Source organism: Eupeodes corollae, chromosome 1 (genome assembly GCF_945859685.1).
Source record: "Eupeodes corollae chromosome 1, idEupCoro1.1, whole genome shotgun sequence".
In the NCBI taxonomy this organism is placed as follows: Eukaryota; Metazoa; Arthropoda; class Insecta; order Diptera; family Syrphidae; genus Eupeodes; species Eupeodes corollae.
The window spans coordinates 222774530-222799651 of record NC_079147.1 but is presented as its reverse complement, the minus strand read 5'-3'; the positions used below and the strand labels follow the sequence as shown (position 1 = coordinate 222799651).

Sequence of the window (25122 nt, the reverse complement as noted above, 5' to 3'; positions counted from 1 at the left end):
GACAGAAACTTCCAGATTTATATACCTTCCAGATCTTTCTGGGAGGATAGGACATAACTGAAAGATGGGTCAATCCATTTTCAGACGGTTCATTCCGCCTTCCCAATCATTGTAGCGTGTTCCAAGCGGAACTTTTGGCTAGAAAAGTCTTGGCCTGGCTTCAAGAAAACGTGATATCAACATCTTATATCCATATTTTCTCAGATAGCCAGGCCGCTTTCAAATCTCTCGACTCTGTCTCTACAAACTCTATAACAGGCCATAATTGTCGATCATCAATGGAGATGGCGCAACAGTTTAATATTCACCTTTGCTGGGTGCCGGGCCATAGAGACATTCCAGGTAACTGTAAGGTAGATGAACTCGCCAGGAACGGTACAATACAGCCCATCCTACCACGTTCGGCAAGTACTGGCATACTAATCGCTACTTGTAAACTGCTGCTAATCCAAGACGTTGTGAGGAGGGCAGGCACCAGGTGGAACTACACCACCACGTGTCAAGTCACAAAAAACATCTGGCCAACACTGGATTTAAAACGTTCAAGGTGCTAAACGATCTAAATCATATCGGTATAATCAGCCTTTCACGTTTCGTAAGGGACTCAAGCTTGTCCATTGAGCTTAGGAGGAAGCCTCAATATTCATGTGGTATCACAATGGGCCATTAGACTGGCCTAAGTGTGTCCGTTTCTATCTTGGACAGCCCCTATAACCTAACCAAACCCTACCCTTCGTTGGATTAGAAGTTACACTTCGAACCGTTGAATTGAAGTAGAATTGGATGGATTCAAGTCTAAGAAAGACAAAATAAATGCTGGTATGCCTTAGGGCTCTGTACTGTCTCCCACACTCTTTTTCATTTGCACTAATGATGTCCTGTCTTAAACTTCTAATCCACTTATTTGCATCACTGCTTGCTAATAATACCCTCTGATTTTTAAATTTATTTTTCGGTTCACAACCCTGCTCTTCAGATGTTTATCTTCAAGATCTTATTATGATAAGCTGATTGAATTCTGTAGTAGGCAGCATTGTTAAATGGGGAATCAAAAATCGATTACAATTTAATGCGTCGTTAATTCAGTCCTGTTTACTGTAGTTCAAACGTAGTTTGACAGCTCTTTTAGAAGGCTCAAATTCGTGATGTTTATTTCCTAACGGGATGCAAGAAGATTGTTTCCTCATCTGATGATATCATCGTAAACCGTTTACATACGTCGCTTGAACACAGTCGTAAAGGTTCTCGTTTATGTCTCCCGTATGCTCTAAAGAAATAGCAAGTTGCATTCCTCCCTTCAAGAAAATCAACCGTAATACTCGCTCCTCTAGAAATGCGCATCAGTATATCTTCCAACCCAACTTTGGTCGTATTGTCAAGTACAAAGATTTGTTTCTTAGACGTACTTCGCGAATGTAGAATGCTTTGTCACTCTATGCTTTTCCCAGTCATGGCAATATTCAAGAATTTAAAACCATGTTGCACTGACACCTCTTTTTAAACTATCTCTTATTTTCATAATGCTTACAAAGTTGCTTACTTGCTTAAGGTGGTGCTACAGTTCAGCGCGGACATGAGCCTCAACCAACATGCGTCTCCAGAAAGCTCGGTCCCTAGCTAGCTGTCTTCAGTTTCGCACGCCAAGTTGGTTGAGGTCTTCACCCACCTGAGTCGCGGTCTTCCTTTACTGCGCCGTCCTTCGGGTTTGGATTCCAAGCCCTTCCGGGCCGGAGCGTAGATGTCCATTCACTCTACATGACCTAGCCATCTAAGCCGTTGGACTTTAATTCTGTTAACTAGGTCAGTGTCGCTGCACAGCCCGTATGGTTCGTCATCTATGCATACGGGACCAAAAATCACCCGAAGAATTTTTCTCTCAAAGCATCCTAAGACGCTCTCATCTTTCTTTGACAGCGCCATAAATGAAAACCGGCATGATGAGTGTCTTATAGATGGTGATTTTAGATGCTCGAGATAGGACTTTACTTCTCAATTGCCTTCTAAGCCCAAGAAACAGCGAATTGCAAGAGTTATTCTTAGTTTGATCTCAGCGCTGGTGTCGTTGTCTGAGTTTATAGCGGTGCCTAGGTAGGCAAAGTCCTTAACTACCTCGAGGTTTTAGCTGTCCATGGTGACGTTTTGTTCAAGACGGCTTTGTTCAATGTCTTTTTTTTGATGACAGTATATACTTGGTCTTGACTTATTGACCAATAAACCCATCTTCTTCACTTCCATCGCAATGCTTAAAAACGCTCCACTGACATCACGCTTTGATCTTTCAATTATGTCAACATCATCTGCGTATCCGAGTAATTAGATGGGCCTTTAGAAGATTATGCTAACAATGTGACTTGGAATATTATGGGAATGGGGATCATGTTCGATACAACTTTAGACATTAAAAATCGACCATGTTAAACAATTATAATGGACGGACTTAATAGATTTTATTTTAATTCACTCTCATTTCATGTGAAGTTTTGGCGGAATCACAAACATGCTTCAGCTTCGGCTTTACCTAACGTTTGCGAGTTCAGCCATAAGAATTCAATGCATGCTATCACAATGGAGCTGCGACCTCACGTTTCGTTGGACAATCGTAGAGAAAAGAATGTAATGTAACGTAATGTGACTCCAAACGGAAGCTCTAGTTCAATTATCTGATCATTTGCTTTGTCTGACAGCTTAACAGCTGTAAAAAAAATGTCAACAAACAAAATATTTGCTTTTTGGAGAGATGAAATAATAGAAATGTCATTTAAAGCAACCTCGAAGCAGGCCCACCGTAACGCAGACGAAGCCGAAGCAGAAGAGTGTTTGTGATTCAGGCATTAAATATTTAAAGAGCGAGGTTTTGTGGCTATTTCATGCTAAATTCACTACAAGCATTTTGCATAGAAGTGTCTGAACCGATTTCATAAATTTTGCCCTCAGTGAGTTAATTTCGAGATGTGCTGGCAGACTCAGACAAAAAAATACGTTTTATGATATAGTTTCAAAAACAAGTTTATCAAACTTGCAGACAAAACAAAATAAACATGAATTGTATAAAATGCATCGGTACTACAACTTTCACTGCATGTTCATTTTGTACAGTAAAATATATAAAGTACACATTCAGGAGAATCAGATTCTTCAGCTCTAGAAAATACAAAAAAAAAAATTCGATGACACAAAAATATGAATTGCAAATTAGTTTAAAACTCACAGAAATCAGACAGGTTTGGTGCTTTTAGCTATAGCCACTGCACCGTAGTTGTTCAGTTTTCAAAAATTATAAACATAGCAACTTTTGCTATTATTATTTTTAGTATCTTCTACGTACCTACTTTGGGTGTACACTTTCACATCAAAAAACATAAAAAGTTTGAAAACAGAAATTGTCTGCAACCATTTTGCATTTAATTGAATGAAATCAAAAAATGTAGAATTTTAAATGAAAACACTTTTTTAAAAATGCTGTTTGTCAAAGTTGATAGAAGTGATAAAATAGAAGAATACAAATATTTAAAATTTAAACTTAATTTAAAATATGTAAGCCCTTGAATTAAAACGGCTATCATATAAATACTTAAAATTGTAATTCAAACATTAATTATATTTATAAAAGATACAAAGTAAATAATTTATTTATGTTTATAAAAGAGCTATGGTTTGATGTTCTTGTTTATTTCATTTGTGTTTGCGTTTCTTTTTTATTTATTTATTTTTATTTTGTCTGAAGCAAAATATCTTGCAATTATTTCAAGTACCTTCTTTAAGTGTGTAACATTTTATCCTATTATTATTAAGACGAAGAAGAAGACGAAACGAAAACACTTTACGCAAAAATGTTTTTCCAGGTCACTTGAGAGAAATTATAATCATTCGCTTTACTTTTCATTGCTCATGAAAATTATTTTGAAGAGGAAAACTTTTAAATGCTGAGAGAGAGAGAAGGAGAAAGACGAGGATATGAAAAACTTAGAGATAGACTTTATAGACAGCAAGTTATGGAAATAAGACGAAATATTGACGAAACAATAAAATTAAGTTTTTCCTAATGAAGTTTCTTAACGAAGGGAAGGTTATGGGTTAAGAAATTAAAACAGGCAAAAGCCGACGAGAAAAACAAATAGGATTAACAATATAATTTTATGAGATTTTTCATTATAAATTTAGTGTAGTTGTTAATGTAGAAGTTAGTATAAATATTTACATATACAATTTTCAACCTTGAAATTTGTTGGAATTATGTTTTCTTCAAAAACTATGGGTCTATTAGGCGTGTGTTGTAGTTTAAACATTTATTTTATAATATGTAGTTGTATTTTTGCTAAACAAATTTCATTTTCCACAACATTGCAAGTTTGTTGTTCTTCATTTTAACAAATTTGAAGTACAGACTCTTCAAAGATTTAAAACAAGGTTCTTCAATAAGAGGTTTCATTTTGATATTATTTATCTTTCTAGATAAATCAATGGATGTTTGTTTTATTGTAACGAAGAAAGTATGTTATTAACAACGGTAAACTACATCGAAAAAATGGCCGCCAGAGATACTGTTACAGTGCCATATCATTTTCATGGATTTTCATCCTTGTTAAAAATAAAAATCGTCCACATCAATATCTACCATTTCTGGCCATAAGTATTGAATGAAAAACCTTTAAGACCTTTATAAGTCTTTTTGAAACATACGGTTTAATGTCGTTTGTGGATGCCTAATTCCAAAGGTCGGCGGATCCTCCTGGGAGATAATTTTTCTTTGGAATTTTTTTGGAGTTTCCTGCAATTCAAAACTAATCGTATTGCGTTAATGGATACGACCCTTATTTTATTTTGAATTATCCATTTTTTTGTATATGAAAACTAAATTTGTATTTTATTTCCTCAAATTTTGTGGCCAAAAGCACTTCTTTTAACTAAGGACTGGACCAAGAACATAATAAGAATCGCAATTTAGCCCTTTTCCAATAACGCAGCAAAAATGCATCATCTTTTGACCAACGGACGATCCAGGGGGGTCATATGAGCCATAAGTAGTAACTTCATCTAAGGGTTTGTTAGTAATCTAACGACGATCACCAAAAAGCGGTTTGCTTTCAAAAGAACTTAAATTTTTGTAACTTAAGTAATATTTTACATTATTTTCATAAAATATGTTTCGATCAAAAAGAGCAATTATTCGGGTTTTTAAGAAGAAACCTTAAATAAGAGATCTTCAATTTTATATTAAGTTGCCTTAAATTCCTTAAACTAGCCTTTAATTCCATCTTATTTTTTTGAAGCACATACATAGTGAATATTGAAGTGAGTTTTACTTGCGACATATAGGAACTATATGGCAAGTTTTGCATTAGTAAAAAATGTCTACTGTCGGTAATCAAATTATCAAATAATAATAATAATAATAATAAAATTATCAAATAATAATTTGTGTTGATGAAAAATGTCTTTTTTTCTAATTTCTAAAAACATTTACAATAGTTGATATCAGAAAGGGGTTTACATTAAAAAAAAATTAAATGTATATTTATAAGCACTAAATAACTGCATACCAAAAATATTTTTAAGGCAAAATTTTAAAATTGTATGTATACAAATTGATTTAAAAAACCGCTGTAATGATTTTCGAAAAAAAAGATTGAGTTAGTCTAGGTTTTTTTGAGAAATAAAATGGCATTTAAATTTTTGAGCAAACCTTTTTTTGAAAAAAATTAGAAGTTCTAGCGACCCAGTCGTGCATTTTATTTATTTCAAAATTGATTTTTTTTTCTGCTGAATACAAAAAGTCTTAAGATCTTCAAAACCTAAAGAAATCTGCTTTAGATGTGCTAAAACTGAGTTTTAAACACGTATTTAAAGAATATATATTATATATGTCCCAGCTAGTGTTTAACTAATAGCCAATTGGAAAACACAATGAACGTTTCTGTTATACTAAAAGCTTTGAATCTCTTGAGAACTAAAGTGCCGCACAAAAGCTTCTTCCCAACTAATTTCTTTACCTTAATTTGTTCTTATTTGATATTTAGAGAAATTGTACACCTATTTCCTTCAATTTAAAAACCAACAATTTTTTTCTCTACAATTTTTAAGTTTTGTTGACTACTTTGAGACAAAATATTTTCTAGCATCAGCTCCAAACTACTAATAGGCAGACTCATAGTGATAGTAATAATAGACTCCTGAAAATTGACTTCGAAAACACTAAAGCCATTCCTAATATCAGATTCTTTCTCATTTTCTTGGGTTTTGAATATTTGTAGCGTTTTTTGCATCAATAGAAATGGGAACAAAAAAAGAATATATTATTTTTGGGAAAAGCCAAAACCCTTAAAATTATTACTCTCTTAAATATGGCATATTTAAAAAAATGTTGGAATCTTCAAATGTACTGCCGAAATAGTTAGACTATAACTTGGTGGACAACAGCGTTCTAAAATAATTTGTTGATTAAGTTGTCACTTTAGCCCTTGAAATATTTAAATTGAAGGTTAAGATACACATTAAGCTGTGAGACAAAACTCGTCTATACTCTTATTGTGAGGCCCCCCTGATTAAAAGTGTGCATCCGCCCGTGGACACACCTGAGCGACACACTCATTCTTCACTTCACTAACAGCAGAAATTCTTCTGTGGAGCCTTTAGTTTTAGATGAGTTATTTGAAAGTCTTACTTCTCAAGGCGTAAAATGTATCGGTTTTGCTGATGATTTTGTTATAATAGCTCAAGAGAAGTTTCAAGTAACTAGAAATAATGTATTTCCTTAGGATTAGACAGAAATCTGACAAGAACTACAATAATATGACATTCACTAGGAAAGTTTCGTTTAGCTAGAGGTGTAATCGAAGCCCAAAAAGAGGCAAAATATTTAAAAATCAAACTAGTTAGCAAACCTCTGTGAAACAAACACGTCTAAGTAACTGTCGGGAAAACCACTAAATCACTTATGATTTGCAAAGTAAAACATGGCGATTTGAACAAAATATCCTCAGATGGATGTACACTGTGATGGTTAGACCTTTCAATACCTATGGTGCGGTTGCATGACACAAGAGGATCAAATAAATAAAGATTAGGAAATCCCTAATAAAATACAAAGACTAATAGGTTTATTCAATGAAAGAGCTATGAGGACCTTTCTCATAGCAGCAATGGAAGTCAATGTAAACTTGACAGACTTGAATGGTCGCAGAAAATCAGAACTATTTTCAAATTTGCCAAGGAGGAAAAGGAAAAATCATTGTTTTAAAGAAAGAACCTTCAGGACATTCCAAGTGATGATGAGATCAATAATATAACTTTAAAAAACACTTAAGAACAGAAGTAAGTCCCACAAAGTAACTCAAATCAAAAATCATTAAGTGGTGCACTGATGGGTCGAAAACATTTGAAAGGAGTGTTGCAGGTATCTCTGGGCCTGGAGCCAAACTCTCCATACTGATGGGACAGTCCACTACCGCAGAATTATTCCCATCATGTCAGACATTCACGCCCCATTAAAAGCTCAAAGCTACTATTCGATCAGCTCAATGCTAATGTGGGATTACGTTGATAGATAAAATGAGCTGAGCAAGAACTATAAAGCTTCACTTTATTGTGTACCGTACCAGTACACATTGGAGTCTAGGGAAATGAAATAGCAAATTCCTTTGCAAACATGGACTTTTGAACAGATGGGCCAATAAGAAATGAAGGGGTTCGTCGAAGTGTGTACCCTGAATGACTGAAATTAAGTCGCTCATTCCACCTTCAAAATCAAACTTTTGGCGATAAAAGAAGTCTTGTCCTTTAAGAAAACGTGATATCCGTACTTTCTAAGATGGTCAAGCCGCTATCCAATCTCCTAACTCTGTCTCTACAAACTCTATAACAGTCCATAACTGTCGATCATCTTTAATAGCAGAGCAGTTTATTATTCAATTTTTCTAAGTACCTGGCTATGGAGACATTCCAAGAAATTGTAAGAGAGATTAGCTCGCCAGAAATGGTAGGTACAGTACAACCCTTTTTATCACGTTTGGCTCATGCAGGTATACCAATAGGTACATGTTAACTAGTATTAATGAAAGACGCTACAAAGAAGGCAAACATCAGGAGCAATAAGATCACCACGTGTCAGGACACGAAAAACATCTGGCCAACACTAGTTTTAAAGCGCTCAAGATGCTTTCTATCTCTAATCAGATTAATTATAAGCTCGATTATGGATGTCGTAAAACTGGACACTGTCTTATAAGAAAACACGCCACGCGGCTATGTGTATTATCAAATGATTTTCGCAGGAGCAGTATAGATACGAAAGAGGAGGAAAAAGTTCTTCACCCCCTCTGTAAATGGCCTGCTCTAGCTTAAAAAAGTTAGAATTACCTAGGAGAAGTCTTCTTTAACGATCTAAACAATCTCAATCATATACAAATAATCAGTATTTCAGGTTTCGTAAGGGACTCAAACTGGTTTCATTGGGCTTAGGAGCAAGCCTCAAGTTTCATGTGGTACCACAATGGGTCATTAAACTGGCCTGAAAGTGCCTACTCCATCACGGATAGCCACTTTAACCTTACCTAACCTAGCAAACAAGGAAGAACTACACCCTTACCGGAGTCACATCCCATTTGTGGCATAGGAGAGAATGTGTTCAAACATGAAATCAAATCAGAGTAGGAAGACTGAACTCTTAAGACAGGTTAAAGTGTTGCTTGAAAACTACAACCACAAACGATTTGGAGATTTTATAACTGTGAGTAGTAAACATTTTAAAATAATATCATGTCTCCTCACTAGTCAGTGCCAGCTGAATAGACCTCAGTATCCTAGAATTGGAGATTGAAAAGTAGTGATACATGCAGATTTTGTTTTGGGAACCAGTAGACATCGGACCACGTGTTAGGTAAATTTAATACATCATCCGCAACAGACACACATATATCCCTTAAAATACCCTTGATACTAAAGTTTCCATGATTAACATCTAGTAAATTAGTGGGGTACAATAGATCTCTAGGTCGCAGCGCCTAAGTATTATTATATATTCATTCATTTGACAGCAGAACAGCCCAAATATGTTCATCAGTTTGGGTATCGCGAATCTACAGCAAAGGTACATTCCGATGACCTGAAAGAGTTTTAGTTTTACGAACTGAGACTGCAAAATGTAGTTTTTACTTATCAAATGTCAGAAGGTGACAGCTTCAAAAGGAACAATTGCGCAAGTAGCGGGATAGTCCGTTGAAAACTAGGGCCTAATGACTTAAAACTCTCAACCATTCCTGTGTGCGAGTACTGTTGTCAGAGATGAAAAGGACCTACAGTTTCAAGCCAAATCCGAACGGATAATTTTGAGACTGTACTTTTCATGACAAGAACTACACTTGGAAAATTTGTCAATTCTCGCAAGAGCCAGTACCCATGGAAAAAGCTTTAGATGGCATAGGACCTCTGTCATGACAGTCCATTGCACTAACCAACATACCACGGGTACTTCGCAAGTAGCGGGATATTCAAAATAAAATTTGTATTGGAAAACCATTATGATATGATCAACCTCACAACTTCCTCAGAAAATAAATTACTGCACATCACAGACACGTCCTGTAAATTAAACCCGACCTTTAGAAAACTCAAAATCCCAAGGATCTCGAAAATCCAGAAACCCCATTTTGTATTTTATAAAGGGGCCACCAAAAAACTTTTTTTTTGAAAATGCTATAAAAACATCGAGTATAGCTTGGGCTGTGTGGCATGAAGCGCGCCGCCGTCTAGTCTTCAATTTTGTGAACAAAAATTCTTTCAATATGGTCAGATAACTCCTTGCTCGTTTTCGAAGAAAAATGGCATAACTACCAAAATCAGCACCAAACAGTGACTTATTTCGGGTTTATCGGCTTTTCAATGTATGCGTGCGCTAAGATCAAATTGAGCTTCATCTGAAAAGATAATTTTTTTTTGGAAAAATCGGCATCTTCTTTAAGTGTTATTTCTAGCGTTGTTCAAGCTTTTACACAACAATATTCGTTCAGCGGGAGGATAAATCTAATTATCTGTCAAATCAGACATGAGCCAAGTGTTGCCATTCATGAACTAAGCACTAGTTCGAAAAAAAAAGTTAGATGGCGGACCCTTTACATAAGATTTCGATCTTTCAGCGTTTCCAATTCGGAATTTTTACCCCAACATTAATTTTTTTTTATAAAAAAAAGTGACTTAACAATTTTTCAAAATTAAGCGAAATGTTTCCAATTTCGGTAACCCTTTCTTCAAGTATTCACTTTCTTTTATTGCCCTAATATGACAGCTACAATATTCTGTTTTCATGAAAGTCCTTTTAGCCAAAGTTATTATACTTGGACTTAATGCTACATTTGCCTCAATGAATCCTTAAGTACTCAAGTATAATACTCTCTTGCCAGTCATTGATACGCTCCATTAGTCCTTATAATCCAAACAAAATATATTTCATCTCTATATCATCCTTATGTACACACATACATGCATAAATATATGTATCTATTGTAGGGATATAAAAAGAAAAACTTATGGAATTCTTTGCGAATATGAGCCTTTATCCAAACAAACACGGTATACTCTTTGTACGTATGATCCATAAGGCAGAAAATGAAATCGAAAACCAAAACCAAATCCAACTTCGTCCTCGTCCTTAATTGGATCGAATCAAGTGAAATTGGAAAAGTTTCCAATTAGCATGATTCGCTCTTTGACAGCCACCCACGTTTGTCGAGGCACAATATCACCTATAAAAACTTGAACTTGCATTTATGACTCACACGTTTCCACCAACGACGCTGGACGACGACGAGAGACGACAGACGATGGGATGTGGGTCAAAACATTCATTTGATGTTACTATTTGCTTAAATATAGGGAACGATGACCAACCAGTCTGGCAATTACTTAATTAAGTTGATTCAACTCACATTTCAAGGAGACCACATCACTTACCCAAATCAGAGCAGAGAAAGGACAAACTATATTTTATTTAAATATTTATTAAAAGGATCTCAAATAGATGGATGGATGGAGTTGGACTTGGAGTTGGAGAGGTGGAAAGTAGAATGAATCAAAGGTTTTGCAGGTCAAAAACGAATTCTTTTTCCCTCCACATCATTGAGACGGACACGCTTCATGGAAATTGCCACCGTTCATAATCCAGGATAATGACAATTTTTCCTTTTTTCTCCTTCATCTTGTTGGGAAGAAAAAATATAAATGGACGACATGACAATCGACATCCTTTGCCAAACGGAATTAAGTTTGCAAAAGGGGATAATAATAATTTCAAAAAAAGAAGAAATTCTCCTAAAAGATAGCAATATCATTCATGGGTGCGAGTTATTGCAGCTCTCGACACTCAATATTTTGCATACTTTTGGGCTTATTAACAAATGTTTCTCTTTCTGAATGGGGATTGCCACCCGACAATAAATGGCATTATGTTGAATAGAAAAATATACATCTACTTTTTTTTCTTTCTATTTCGCCCTTGGAGACTTTTGTATCTTTAGTTGGTGTTTGAAAGAAGAAATAAATGGAAGTGGGAGTGAGAGTGAGAGTGAATGCAATATTATGTAAATTATAATGACAGTGCTTTGGTTGAATTAAATTCGTCCTTTTTTGATAGCTTTGTTGGTATTCTTTCTTCTATGTTTCAAAGCTCAACGACCAATATACATACGAACGTTTAAGATAGCTACGACAAGGTAAGTTGTTACTTTTTATGCGGAACATTGCATTCTGTTTTGGGTTCTTATGAGATTGAATCCATTTAGCATATTTTATTATTATCACAAAAGAAATATGATTTTGATTCTCATTCCAGATTATGGTGATTCGAATCTCAGAAATGTATACATAAATGGAATGGATGGTGTTTGTCAAGTAGTTTCGAGGAGCTTTTGGAATTGGGAAATATGAATTCGTTTTAGGAGAATAAAAGTAAGTATATGAAATAAAAATGTGTGCTGATTTAAATTAAAGAAAACGTTTTGAAAAGGAAAAATGACTTTAGTGTAAAATAAGAGGATTTCGGAAAAGTTACATAACATTTTTTTCATTTTTATTTGAAAATTACGCTGACTGTACAACATTTCGAAAAAGATTATTTTCATACAAAATTGCCCAATTATACAGAGTTTCCAAAAACCTAAACAATTTTATTTAAATAAGTGTTTTATTCTATGCATAGTTTTTTGGCCTCATAATCGATCGATCGTAGAAGAGTCGAAGAAATATTACAATATTTTGTTAAAAAACTAAAAAATTCTTCATTTTTAAAATTTCTATGAGAACTTATTATGTTTACAATATTATTAGTTTACAATTGTATTACAATTGTCTGTTTCACAAACAAAATAATACTTGTTCAGAAGTTTAGTTGTCCAGAATTAGAAGCTTGTCCTATAATTTTTCGATAACATCATGTTTTCCAAATAAGTCCCAGTGAAAATGAACAAGGAAAATAAACTTAAACGAGCCTATTAATTGGAATTCTCAACGATGATCTGGACTTTCACCCTGTTCAAAAAATTTTTCTAAATTTAAAACAGCAATTGGCAAGAACATTTTGGCTAGAATGACATATGTCATATGAACTTATCAAATTCCTAAAAGTTAAAGCAGCCATTCCATGATTTTAAAAGTTTTAAAGATAGTAGGATGGAATGGAACCTCAGTATTGTTTGACCGATTCTGAAAAAGGAAGACCCTCTAAACTGCACTAACTATAGAGGAATCAATCTACTTAACATCGCTTACAAAATCTTCTCTGCCGTAATATGTTAACGTCTAAAGCACATCGTCAACAATTTGATAGCTCCTTATCAGTGTGGTTTAAGACCAGAAAAGTCCACAGTCGATTAAATATTAACATTACGGCAGATCCTGGAAAAAAAGAAAGAATACCAAATCGACACCTACCATCTTTTCATCGATTTCAAAGCCGCATATGGCAGCATCTACAGAGACGAGCTGTATAGAGGCATGTCTAGTTTTGGCATCCCTGCCAAACTCGTCCGTTTGTGCAGGATGACCATGGAGAATTCACGCTGCTCTATAAAGGTTAGAAACAACTTAACAGAACCTTTCGATGTCAAAAAAGGTTTTGCGATGTCATGAATAGTGCAAAACTAAACACTAGAGAAACTATTTTTCAAAAGTCTGTCCAATTACTGCTGATGACATTGACCTAATCGGAAGAACTCATCGTGATGTCAATGGAGCTTTTGTGAACAATACATAGTTTGTAAGCTTGCAAAGCATAAATCTTTATCTTCTAGGAACTAAGTTTTCAAAATTCTAATTAGTAGTGTCATGACTTTGAGTCTTTAACTGATTCTAAACGATTTTGAAAATCTACTTCAATAAAAAACGGTATTTGTTAGACGATAGATTTATGAAAACTTAATACTTTGAAAAACCGCGATTCATCCCGGAAATGAAAAATACTTGTAAGCATACTTAACGAAAACAATTGTTTGCGTATACAACTAGTTCGTTCAACGCTTTTTCTTTTGGATAGCTTTATTTTAATTTCATATTAGAAGAACCAGGATGGAAAATAAATTATCTGAAGATAAGAAAGAGGCAGAACTTGTATGTTTAAATTGAAAAGCGATCGCCTATTGGTTGTGTAGTTAGGCAGGTGTCTAAAACGAATAAAGAATAGTTCATTGGCATGCTCAGCTTAATGCATATAGATAGATAAAGACATGTTTATGATAATATTTTTGTTTATTTTTTCGTTTAAGAGTTCAAAAGAAACAAGCATACGAACAAGTACAAGAAATTGCTATTCATGTGTTGTTTACAGTTAGGCTCTTCTGCGTTTTGGATTTAAGTTACATATAAAGTGACACGTAAGCTGTAGTTGTAGAGGTTGTACGTAATATCTTTAAAGGTATAATATGTATACTTTGAAAAAGTAATTCTAACAACCTTATTCTTAAAGAATAATATTTTAAAATCATTTACACAAAGGTACCAAGATATTACTTCTTAAAAGATACTTTAAAATAGTTTGTCCATTAAACATATCATATTCGTTAATCCGATGCAGTGGAGCTACACGGCCATCGTTGGTTTTTACAATAGTTATATTTACCTATAAAAATACATAAATATGTACCAATGCATTAATTTCGATAAAAGATAGGAATATCATTAATTTTTTTTCAAAATAAAGCGCTCTTTCGGGCTCATGCATAGGATTTGATCTGGTGGGACTGGAGTTTGTCTTCCGAAATTTTGATGCCATTTTATAAATCGTAAAAACTTCGATTTTTCGAATTTTTTTGTCTGAAAATCGTTAGACCGTTTTTTTTTTTAAATTAATTTTTTATATATAAAATTTTTCAATATTGTTCTAAGAATATTTTCGGTATGCAGTTGTTTAGTGATTGTAAATATACGCTCTACATTTGAATTCAGTAAAAAAATGTTGACCCGTTTTTGAGATCCTTCTTGCACTGGGGCAAGAAGCAGAAGATGCTGCAAATTGGTGCGACAGCAGGACTGTTTACAGAACAACTAAAGAGCTGAACGCTGCACACAGCTGAAAGCAACATATGGTGAAAGAAGTAGACGGTACTGTGATAAGTTCAGTAGATGAGCAAGTCAGAAGGTGAAAAAAAACACTTTTCCTCCGTTTTAAACCGAGTGAGTGAAAACAATGTGCAGCCCATGCCGTCTGAGGCGCCTGTACAAACTTATCCCGGATCCGCACCGCACCGCCCAGTAAAGATGAGATCGTTGCCGCAATTAAAGCACTAAAGAACAACCTAGCGGTAGAACTTGATGGAATTCCCGAAGAGCTTTTACAATCAGCCCCAACGTCTTAGCGAACTGCTTCATCCGCTCATAGAAGAAAGCTTCCCCGATGAGTGGAAGAAGGGAATTATCGTCAAGCTTCCAAAAAAAGGAGATCTAACAAAGTGCGAAACTGAAAAGGAATTTGCGTTCTACCTGCCGTATCATATTGGAACGCATCAGAGAACAACTTGAGGATATACTCGATGCCGAACAAGCAGGATTCCGTGCTAGATCCTCCTGTATTGATCATATCAACACCCTGCGGATCATTATTGAACAGTGCGTTGAATATCGATCACCACAACACCTGCTGTTCATCGACTTCGAGAAGGCCTTTGAACGCGATAACAAGGTGTATATGTGGTTAGCTTTACGAAGAAGAGGCATCCCAGAAAAACTAATTGCTAATATTAAAGCAACAAGTGTGACGTTCTGCACGATGGTAGGTGCTTTGATGATTTTGAAATCCGTAGCGGAGTCAGACAGGGCTGTATTATGTCGCCAATATTGTTTTTCAACTTTCCAAGGTATAGGAGGGATCTAATGGTCTTTGACATCCTATTTAAAGCACTTGGATTACGCGGACGATGTTTGCCTGCCTCGAAAATTTTGGAGGAATAACTCGAACAAATGTTGAATCTGTGCTTCTTTATGGGAGCAGCACTTGGAAGGTTACTTCGGCCATAACAAGAAAGCTGCAAACCTCAGTGAATAGATGTCTACGTAATATCCTAAGAATTTTCTGCCAAACCGTATATCAAATGAGGTTCTTCTTAGAAGGACAGGCCAGGAAACTATAGACTCTATAATAGGAAGACGTAAGTGGCAATGGATTGGACATACGCTTCGAAAAGGTAACGACTACATTGCAGGCCAAGCAATGCAGTGGAATCCGTTCACATAAGAAGGAAGAAGAGCTGGACAACCGAGAAGCACATGGTGCAGGACAGTACAGTTGAGGCGGAATCAGCGTTACTAGGCAAAAGTTGAAAGGAGCTGAAACCGTACACGATGGAGCGTAGGCTTAGTAGAGGCCATGTTCTCTTAAGGGGTTCCCAACGGACTTAACAGGTCTGAGGACCTAAGAAGAAGATAATGTATTAACTCGTACAAGCCATTCTTAGTCGAACTGCATTTTCAGAATTTTCTTGAGATAAATCAGCTTGGTAGCCCACTATTTCAGATTTTTATAATTTTGAAAAAATATTAAAAATAGAATGAAGATAATTTTATTAAAATTTATAAGGATTAATGTTTAAACTTCTACAAATGATTATAAGTCGAACTGCATTCTTAGAATGTTTAGATTCGAAAGTTGGTGGGCCAACACTAAACTTTTTATAGTGTGCCTGTACTATTTTTTTTTTTTTCAAGTTGTATAAACTTGTACAAATGATTGCAATTATTTTATTTGCCTAGCTCAAATGTTGGTGAGCTAACTACATGTTGGCCTCCTTACAGCTTGAATCAAACCAAGCGTTTTCTTTAAGTCATCAGTAATGGAATCAAGGTCACTATCGAAGAAGCACATAGTGACCAGTTAAAGCTTCTGATCTGATTGTTCAGATTGTTTCAGTTGGCTTTATCGTATTTTTAAACGGTTCTCTTCAGACCTCTTTTTTTAACTGGATAGTTTTGACACGATAAATTAGGAGATATGTGCTAGAACACTGATAGTGTATTTATCAGGGTCGGTCGTAAGGAACCATAGTAACTATCGATGTTTTGAATTAATTACTGTTTGAAAGAAGGCACTTTTTAAAAGAAATGATTTAAAAAATCGATTTCGAAGCACTGCACGAAGAGTTCGCTGTAAGTCAAAAATTGAGTTATAGAGAATAAAAAAGCGTACGTCATGTTTGTAAACTTGTTTCCGGTCACATTTCTCGCAGTTCAAAAGTTCTAAGGGTTTTAGGAAAGACAATGGCACAAAATTGTACGATATTTATTATTCAAGGCTTAGCAAAATTTTAAGAAAATTTAAAGTAATTTTAAAACTATAGCAAAATAAAATGATCTTTTATAAAAAGCATAAAATCCCTTTAATCTTTTGGTTTCTAGCATCATTGAAACTTGTAATGTTTATTGTTTTGATAACACTTTGTGGTTAACACTTCTGGAAACACAATGCGTTGCAGGTAAACCCATTAGGACTAAAAAAAAATAGAACACCCAAACAAAGGTACAAAAGTGGCACATAAATTCTCCTTGGTTTGAAAAAAAAGATTCAAGCAATATCTTTCGATGCGATTCATTGAACCTTTTCTCCAGAAGAAAGCACTTTTTCATATTTCTTATAGAATTTCTAAAACATACTCTCAACATTGTCATCAACTTCTTAAACACCTTCAATCTTCTGTAATGTACCATTAAAATATACAAAACCAAAAACAAAATGTCAGCCCACTCGAACCCCACCAAACCGAATAAAAGCATCTCCGACCCTTTTGTTATAGCTTTGCCACCTGCCAAGAGATGTTTTATTAATAATATTTTCTGACGTCTAGTCGAAGTCGACGTCATTGTAGTCGTTGTAGTCGTCGGAGTCGTCAGTTAGGAAACAAAAATATTCATTCACAGCTCCAATGAATCAAACTTGGAGTAGGTATACGAGTATTTTGTTTCTGTTACTTTGCATATTCTTGGGGGCACTTTGAATATTTTTTCGTACTTGAAAACTTTTTACTGTCCCCAAGAACCTGCAGATGAACTTCTCGAAGGTTGTTTCTTTTTTCTTAAACACTCTCACCCTTGTCTAGGAGTGGATTTCACAGTAACTCATGCTTCTCACTTGTACCTATTTTGTGCGTCTTTTAAGGACTCAAGCTACGAACGAGTGATATGGAGCGAGAATTAGGGGGTGTGGGTGTTGTGTTACCCGCCGTGTTGTGTTTTAGCCGATTGCAAGAGAGGGTAGAATTTATGACACACGCTCCAAAACGAAGCCCTATATTGTTAATGCTGTGGGAATCGAGGGTGAGGTGATGCCTATTTACTTTCTCTAGGATCAGAAGAAGGATATGTTTATTCTTTTTTTTGTGATGGTGTTTAGTTGGTTTAACAACCGCTCGGCTCGCTGCCGTTTTGTTATGGGGAATGTTACTTGCACCTGTGAGTTTATATATATAGGTACGTGAGAGGTATAAGAGACCTTGTTTTCTATGATGTCGAAATGCAGGGCTTGAATATTTTAACCACACAATGGATGTGGTTAAGGTACATGACGATGCCAACGACAACGACGTCGACGACACGGCCGACGGATTGAAAAGCGACACAGATGATTTAGATGCTCAGGCTTAAACCGCCCTCTACCATACACCGCCACCACAGCTTTTACATTCGTCTATATGTATGTACTCTTTTAGGTAGATATTTTGTGGTTATTTTGGGAATATGTTTTAGGCACAAGTCCAAAAACGTCTCAAATATTTTCTGCGGTTTGGAAAGTACTTTGAATGCTGGGTTTGATAATATCCTATTAATGGCGGATTATACATTTTGGAAATACCATGTTTTAAATTAAGATTAAATTTGGAATAATGTTTAGGTAAATAGTTCGTTAAAATAATGAAAGACTACAATTAAAAATAAGTCCAAATGAAATATGGACAATTCTTCAATGAGCTTTTATCTTTTAAACCAAAACTTAAAGTTCACAGTAAATGATGAATTCAGTGATAAGAGTGTTATGTCAAGAAATAGGCCAGTCTGAATGAAGATGAATACCGTTCATAAATATGATTTCATTGTACTTCAAGCCAATAATAAAGTTTTTGAAATATTACAATGGGATGCATTGTATTTAAAAAAATTATAGTCATTCATTTCATGGTTTCAAATTGGAAGCACTGCCATTTTACACCTGTCAAAATTAGCTGTCATGTGAAGTGTAATAACATTGATATAAGTTTAATTTTTACCATTTATATCTTTATCTAGTAACGTCTATTGCATAACTCTTCATTCCCAATTCAATAAAATCCTCCAAACGTGCATACGTTTAAGGTCTACTTGGAAGAATAAGCAATTTTGTACAGATAAAACAATTAACTTTTACACAGATCGTTCAAAAACCGATGACGTGGCTGGTAGAGGCGTAAAACTGCACCGAACTTAATCTTTGTTTCTCATTTCGTCTTCCCAATCACTGGAACGTGTTCCACGTAGATCTTCTGGCCATCAAAGAAGCCTTCTATTAGATAAGAGAAAACGTGGTACCAAATGTTGGTATAATAAGATCATTGGAACCTGTCTCAATAAACACACTAACAGCCCGAAACAGTCGATCATCTCTTCTACTTCACTTCTGATCCTGATAAGTACACAAACAGTGTGTTGACGCCTCTAAGCACATCGGACCACAGTGTCATATCTGTTAATTTCTCATGTCAAACAAATCCAGTTAAAAAAAGAGCTCCAAAGAGAACCGTCTGGCAATACGAGAAAGCCAACTGGGACGGTCTCAATAATATCTCCAGAATCTTTAACTGGTCGCTATGTTTCCTCAGTAGCGTAGACTCCAGTGCAGATATGATTTCTAGTATGATTCATCTGGGAATGGCAACATTTATCCCGAATAGGGTTAAAAGTATTAAACCCAAGGTTAAATCATGGTTCGATTCGAACAGCATAAAGCATTTATCAAGGAGAAATAGGTGAGCTTCCGGTGTTGAAAGCCAACCCAACTGAGGAAAACCGGAAAAAGTTTAAGCAAGCCAGGAAGGCCTGTAACGCCTAAATTCGAAGGACTAAATTTTTACACGACCAGAAATTACGGCGATAAATACTGCACTGTCCCAAAGCCAGTAAGAATTTTTGGTCATTTGTAAAAAAACATGAGGAAATTCTTCCCCTTCCTCGGTTCCTACGCTTGTTGTCAATGACACTCATTTCGTTAACTCTATTGATAAAGCCAACTTATTTGCAAGGCAGTTCGCTGAAAATTCCACCTTACCAGACAGTGTCATGACTCCCCCAGTTCCTGAACACGTAAACGATTCTATGGGACCAAACTTTTTTCGTACTCGAACTGTGGTGAGAGTTCTTACAGATCTCAACATTTATAAATCCGCTGGCCCAGATGGTATCCTCGCTATTATTCTGAAGAGGTGTTCTTCCACGCTAGCAAAACCACTGCGTAAGCTTTTCCATCTATCCTATTCTTTTGGGCTCGATCCGAGTAGTTGGAAAACTGCATTTGTTCAGCCAATCCCAAAAAAGGCGAATCGTCTTCTCCCACAAATTACCGACCGATAGCACTAACGTCCCTTCTTTTAAAGATCATGGAAACGCTGATTAATTATCAGCTTAAGAAATATCTTGATGAACAGAAGCTTCTTAATGACCGGGAATACAGCCTTCGTAGCAATAGGTCCACTGGTGATCTCATGGTTCATCTCACCGAACTGTGGAACAAATCTTTACATTGTTTTGGGGAAAGTAAGATTATTGCACTTGATATTTCAAAGGCATTTGATAAAGTCTGGCATCTTGCTCTCTTATCGAAAATGCGTGCTTTCGGTATCGATGAATCTCTTTTTCGTTGGATTAGAAATTTTCTTTCGAACCATTTAATACAAGTTGTTTTGAACGGATTCAAGTCTGAAACTCATAAAATAAATGCTGGTGTGCCCTGGCTCCGTTTTGTTTCCGACCCTATTCCTCATTTTTATAATTGATCTCCTGTCTGCTACTTTTAATCCAATACACTGTTTCTCTGACGAAAGCTTTCTTATCTTTTCATATTCGTTTCCAGATTCACAACCCTCCTTTTCGGATGTCAAACAGCAACAGCAAAATATGATAAGCTCATTAAATTCCGATCAACATAGCTTTGTACAATGGGGAATAATAAACCGTGTGGAATTTAATGCTTCAAAAACCCAATGCTTTCTTGTATCGTTAATATATATTATATCCTCTTTGCCACCATCTATGAGTAGCACTTGCATCAACGGAACTGAAAATCTTGACACCCTCGGAATGTGCATCAGCAACCACCTTTTGTGGAGCGATCACATACGCGATGTTGCCAAAAATGCCGCAAGATGTCAGTCTGATCTGGCTACAATCTACAAAACCAATATATGTCCGAAACGTGATTATAACTCTCATCTCTGGGCTGGTAACTTATTTAAGCCTCTTGGACAGTATTCAAAAAAGAGCTTTTAAAGTGATTGGTGACATTAACATCATCAACTCGTTTACGTCATTCGAACATCGACTGCCAGAACCAAGGTACCTTAGCGTTATGAACATTATGTATGAAAACATAAAACAAGTCAACAACGAAGATGCTACCAACGCTCAAGCCAATCATCAACAATGACAACCGGGACGGAAAACCCCGAGGATCACCAAGTCAAGTTACTACAGTGAGGCCCACATTTTATTATAAGTCAATTTATTTATTTAATCTTAAAACTATAAAATAGTATACATAAAAGTTAAATAAACAAATTCCGAATATTTAATCACACAGACGAAATCTTTACTTTGAATACTTTTACTACGATGATTCTATGATCTAAGAAATTCCGACATCTATTGTCACAAACGCTTCCTATTAAGTTCCAACTGGTACAACGAGTGCGATATATTTAAAGATCCATACGGTATCACAACGGACCAACTATTGGTCTTAGTGTGTTGGTACTTCCGGTCGATTACCAACGAAACCTTACCTAACTTTGCAATTTACGATAGTAAATCGCTTAAAATTCAAGCAAGTAGTACCCGTGGCATGGTGGTTAGTGCGTTGGACTGTCATGGAGACTTGGGTTCAACCCTCGCCTGTGCCATCTTAAATTTTTTCAGGGTACTGCCTCTTGCGAGGATTCGACAAATCATCCAAAAGAAACTCTTGTCGTGAAAAGTGCTATCCCAAATTTGACGAACGGCATTCCTGACAAAATTACATGCACCCAGGAATGGTTGAGAGTTGTAAGTCACTAGGCTCTAGATCTCAAAGGACCTAATTTATTTATTAAACATTCCAACAGATTTCAAATTAGTTTAAACTTATTAAAAAAGTAGGGATTCAAAGGTTGCCACTTTTTTGACAGGATGCTGTGATTATGATCATTATTAACGGTTACGCAAGAAATCAGTAAAATTGAGAAGAAATTTGGTAAGAGCGGAAGCTTAACTAATGACGAAAGGCCTATGCAGTTGACCACCATAATGCACGCTCAGTTGAAAACATTGCTGAGAGTGCAGCTGTTACTGATATTCCCAGCAATTGAAAATCCATTTAAGCTCCAATTGAAGTTCATGACTAATTATGGCTTTATTTGGTGGGAAGTTTTTTAGACGCGTAATTTTGTCAATTGTCATCTATTCTGAATTGTCTTCCGAACTTTGAACAATAAGCTCATTGTTGCAAAGTATACTTGTTTCGAAAATATAAAACATAAATAAATTTGGATTTTAGTACTTTTAAAACCAATATTCAACATGATATTCTATAGAAACCCCAAAACAACATACAGCATGTTTCAATTCAACCCCATTTCCATTTAACATCCTTCGCAAGGGAACCAGAAATATATATAAAGCACTGCTGCCTGCATACCCCAAATAAATATTTAAAGAAAAAGAAATACAACCCAATCCCATATATTTGAGAATCTGTCTCGTATAGATACTTTATAAGACACTATCCTAACTCAAAGGGAAACACAATAACATGGTCCTCGCCTCTTCAACTCATTGAATCCAATATCCTAAGTGTCTGATGTACCCTATATATTTTTATTTTTAGAAAAACACCAAAGTTTTTAGTAAATGAAATTTTGAATTTTCCCGTCACGTACTGGCCATGTCCAATTTTAACAATAAATATAAACCCACACTATATATTTGTGTTCCTTATTTTTTCGTACATTTATAAATTTAACATAATTTTTAACACGGATCCGACTTGTTTCTGCCATCTGCACCTGAATCGCAGGTAAATTTTGATATTTCATGCGAGCCAAATAAGAAAAATCAATTTTCACTTCAAAGAAGAAGAACTTTCTCATCCCCAATCCCCATCATCCCACGGACACGTTTTGGGATATTTTAAATTCGTCGTATCCTATAAAAAAAAGCAACCCTTATACTTGCAGAGTATTGTAGACTTGTAAGCTATGGCTCCCCTCTCATGAATTATTCAAAAATATCTTCTTCCTGGCTGCAATAATTCTTTCTTGTTCATTTCTATAAATTTTTTTGTTTGCATAAATTTAAGGACGATTACCTAAATCATTTAGCTACCGAAATGGGGAATATTTGGTGTATGTTATACTTTTTTGTGTCTTTTGAGGTTTGGAAGAGTATTTTATCCGCAAATGAATCATTCGACGGCTAAAGTTTAATCCTTGTACCACAAGAATATGCGCCTAGTGCGTGTTTCCCACCAAAAAAACATCACAAATTCCGCATTCTACGAGCAGCTTTAGGTATCTTGAAAACGCACAACATTTTCTAGGTTTATAGTGTGAGTCTATAGTAAGTCTATAGTGATATGTGCAGGGTTTGGATGACTAAAACAAGGCGACCGGGGATTACTATACTCGTACACAATGACAAAAAAGCGTTCTTTAAGGTTTTCAAATGCGGTATGTGGTTTCGTGGTTGTAGCAGAAATTCCATGTGGCTGAATTTTATAGAGCTCTTTTGGTGTAGCTAAAGTGGCTTGGTAGACTTCAAGCAAAATGTGAGACTATACATTCCAATTGGGATGGTGGAAGCGGAAGGGATGATCTTTTTTGAAGGAAAGAGTTGATACAAAATTTATATTAGGTAAGCCTTAATTATTTGAACTTTTAAATGTCTGAAAACGTTATAAGGAAAAAAAGTCGGATGCCAGAAATTAAGATCATTACAAAATTATTCGAATGATGTCTCTGAGGTTTAAGTAAATCGTGTTCCAAAAAAGGTTGGTTTTGAATAGACCCCCTACATAGGTAGCTACATTTTTTGACATTTGACATGTAAAACCTACGCCATTAATAAACATGGAACGATACAATCTTGAACAACGCAATGAAATTAATAAAGTTCACTGAAAAAAAATGGTGAACATTTCACTATCAAAATTGCCAACCCTTAAGCACTTTTGGGTCGTCGGGAAGTATCTTATAGGCTGGGTATTAGGGACGGTTTTTTACTTTCTGTCATAATATTTCATTCTAATCAGTCCCAAATGACAATCAAATTGCATTGCGCCCTTTTTATAGTGTAATGGTCTGCCTTTAAAGTTGACTATTCAACATTTGGTATGGCAAAAGTAAACAATCAGTCAACACTCGAAAAACATCGCCACTCTTCGTAAACTTATGCAGCAGAATTCAAGGCAACCAATCCTGCGTCGTTCACAAAAACTTGGACTTTCGAAAACCCCAACATAGCTCATTTTGGGTCTTGATTAGGGGCTGCACCCAAACAATATCATCCTGACTCAGGAGCTGGTTTTAGAGCACTTCGAAGTTGATCCTTATTTTGGTCGGAAATTCGTCTTCAGCGATGAGGCCCATTTTTGGATGAATGGGTACGTGAATACAGAAAATTGCCGGATTTGGGAGAACACCAATTTTCAGATTTAGGGATGGAGGCGTCATCAGTCTTTACTTCTTCGAAAATAATGCTAATCACCGTCAGCTGCGATCGCTATAGGTCGATGATCAACAATTTCTTGTAGCCTGAATTGGATGATATGGAAACCGAAAATAAACGGTTTCAACAGAATGGAGTTACATGACACACAGTTCAAGACACTATCGATATTCTGTCCATTGTACAACTTTGTGGGGTTTATATGCGAAATAGACGCAAACTAACGCGGCTCTTAAAGAAAATCGATTTATGCACTTGTCATTGAAAACTAGACCTTTCGAATGTGCACCAACCAGCGAAGCCATGCGGGTCCTTAAAACTATGTTATATGTCACACTTAATGCCATTGATAGGGCTTTTAAAAAAGGAACCTTATTATTATCACTTGTACAATATGTCTTATTCAATTTTAAAATCAACCGTGTTTAATCGAAACCGATGCGTGGCTCAAGAAAGCCCTATTACAGAATTTGGCGAATGAGCTACAGTGACGGTTCCAATTATTTCGTAAGCTGTTGCTATTACCGAATCTGACGAAATAAAGTTGAACGAATGTCGGTATCAGGCCCTGCGCACCAAAAATTTTGTTCAACTTATTTGTCAATTTGGAAAATCTGTCATTCGCAAAAATTTCGAAACGAATCTGAAGTGAATTTAAATTTAAATGGAAACAAACAATAGAATAAAAGTTTAAAGTTAATCACGATGAAT

At 35.6% G+C, this 25122-nt stretch overlaps 1 protein-coding gene across 3 annotated transcripts in view; it reads right to left on the bottom strand.

The window, feature by feature from the left end:
• LOC129940117 (protein sprint) overlaps positions 1–25122 on the bottom strand; it is a 534823-nt gene that overhangs the window by 225438 nt on the left and 284263 nt on the right. The window lies entirely within an intron of this gene.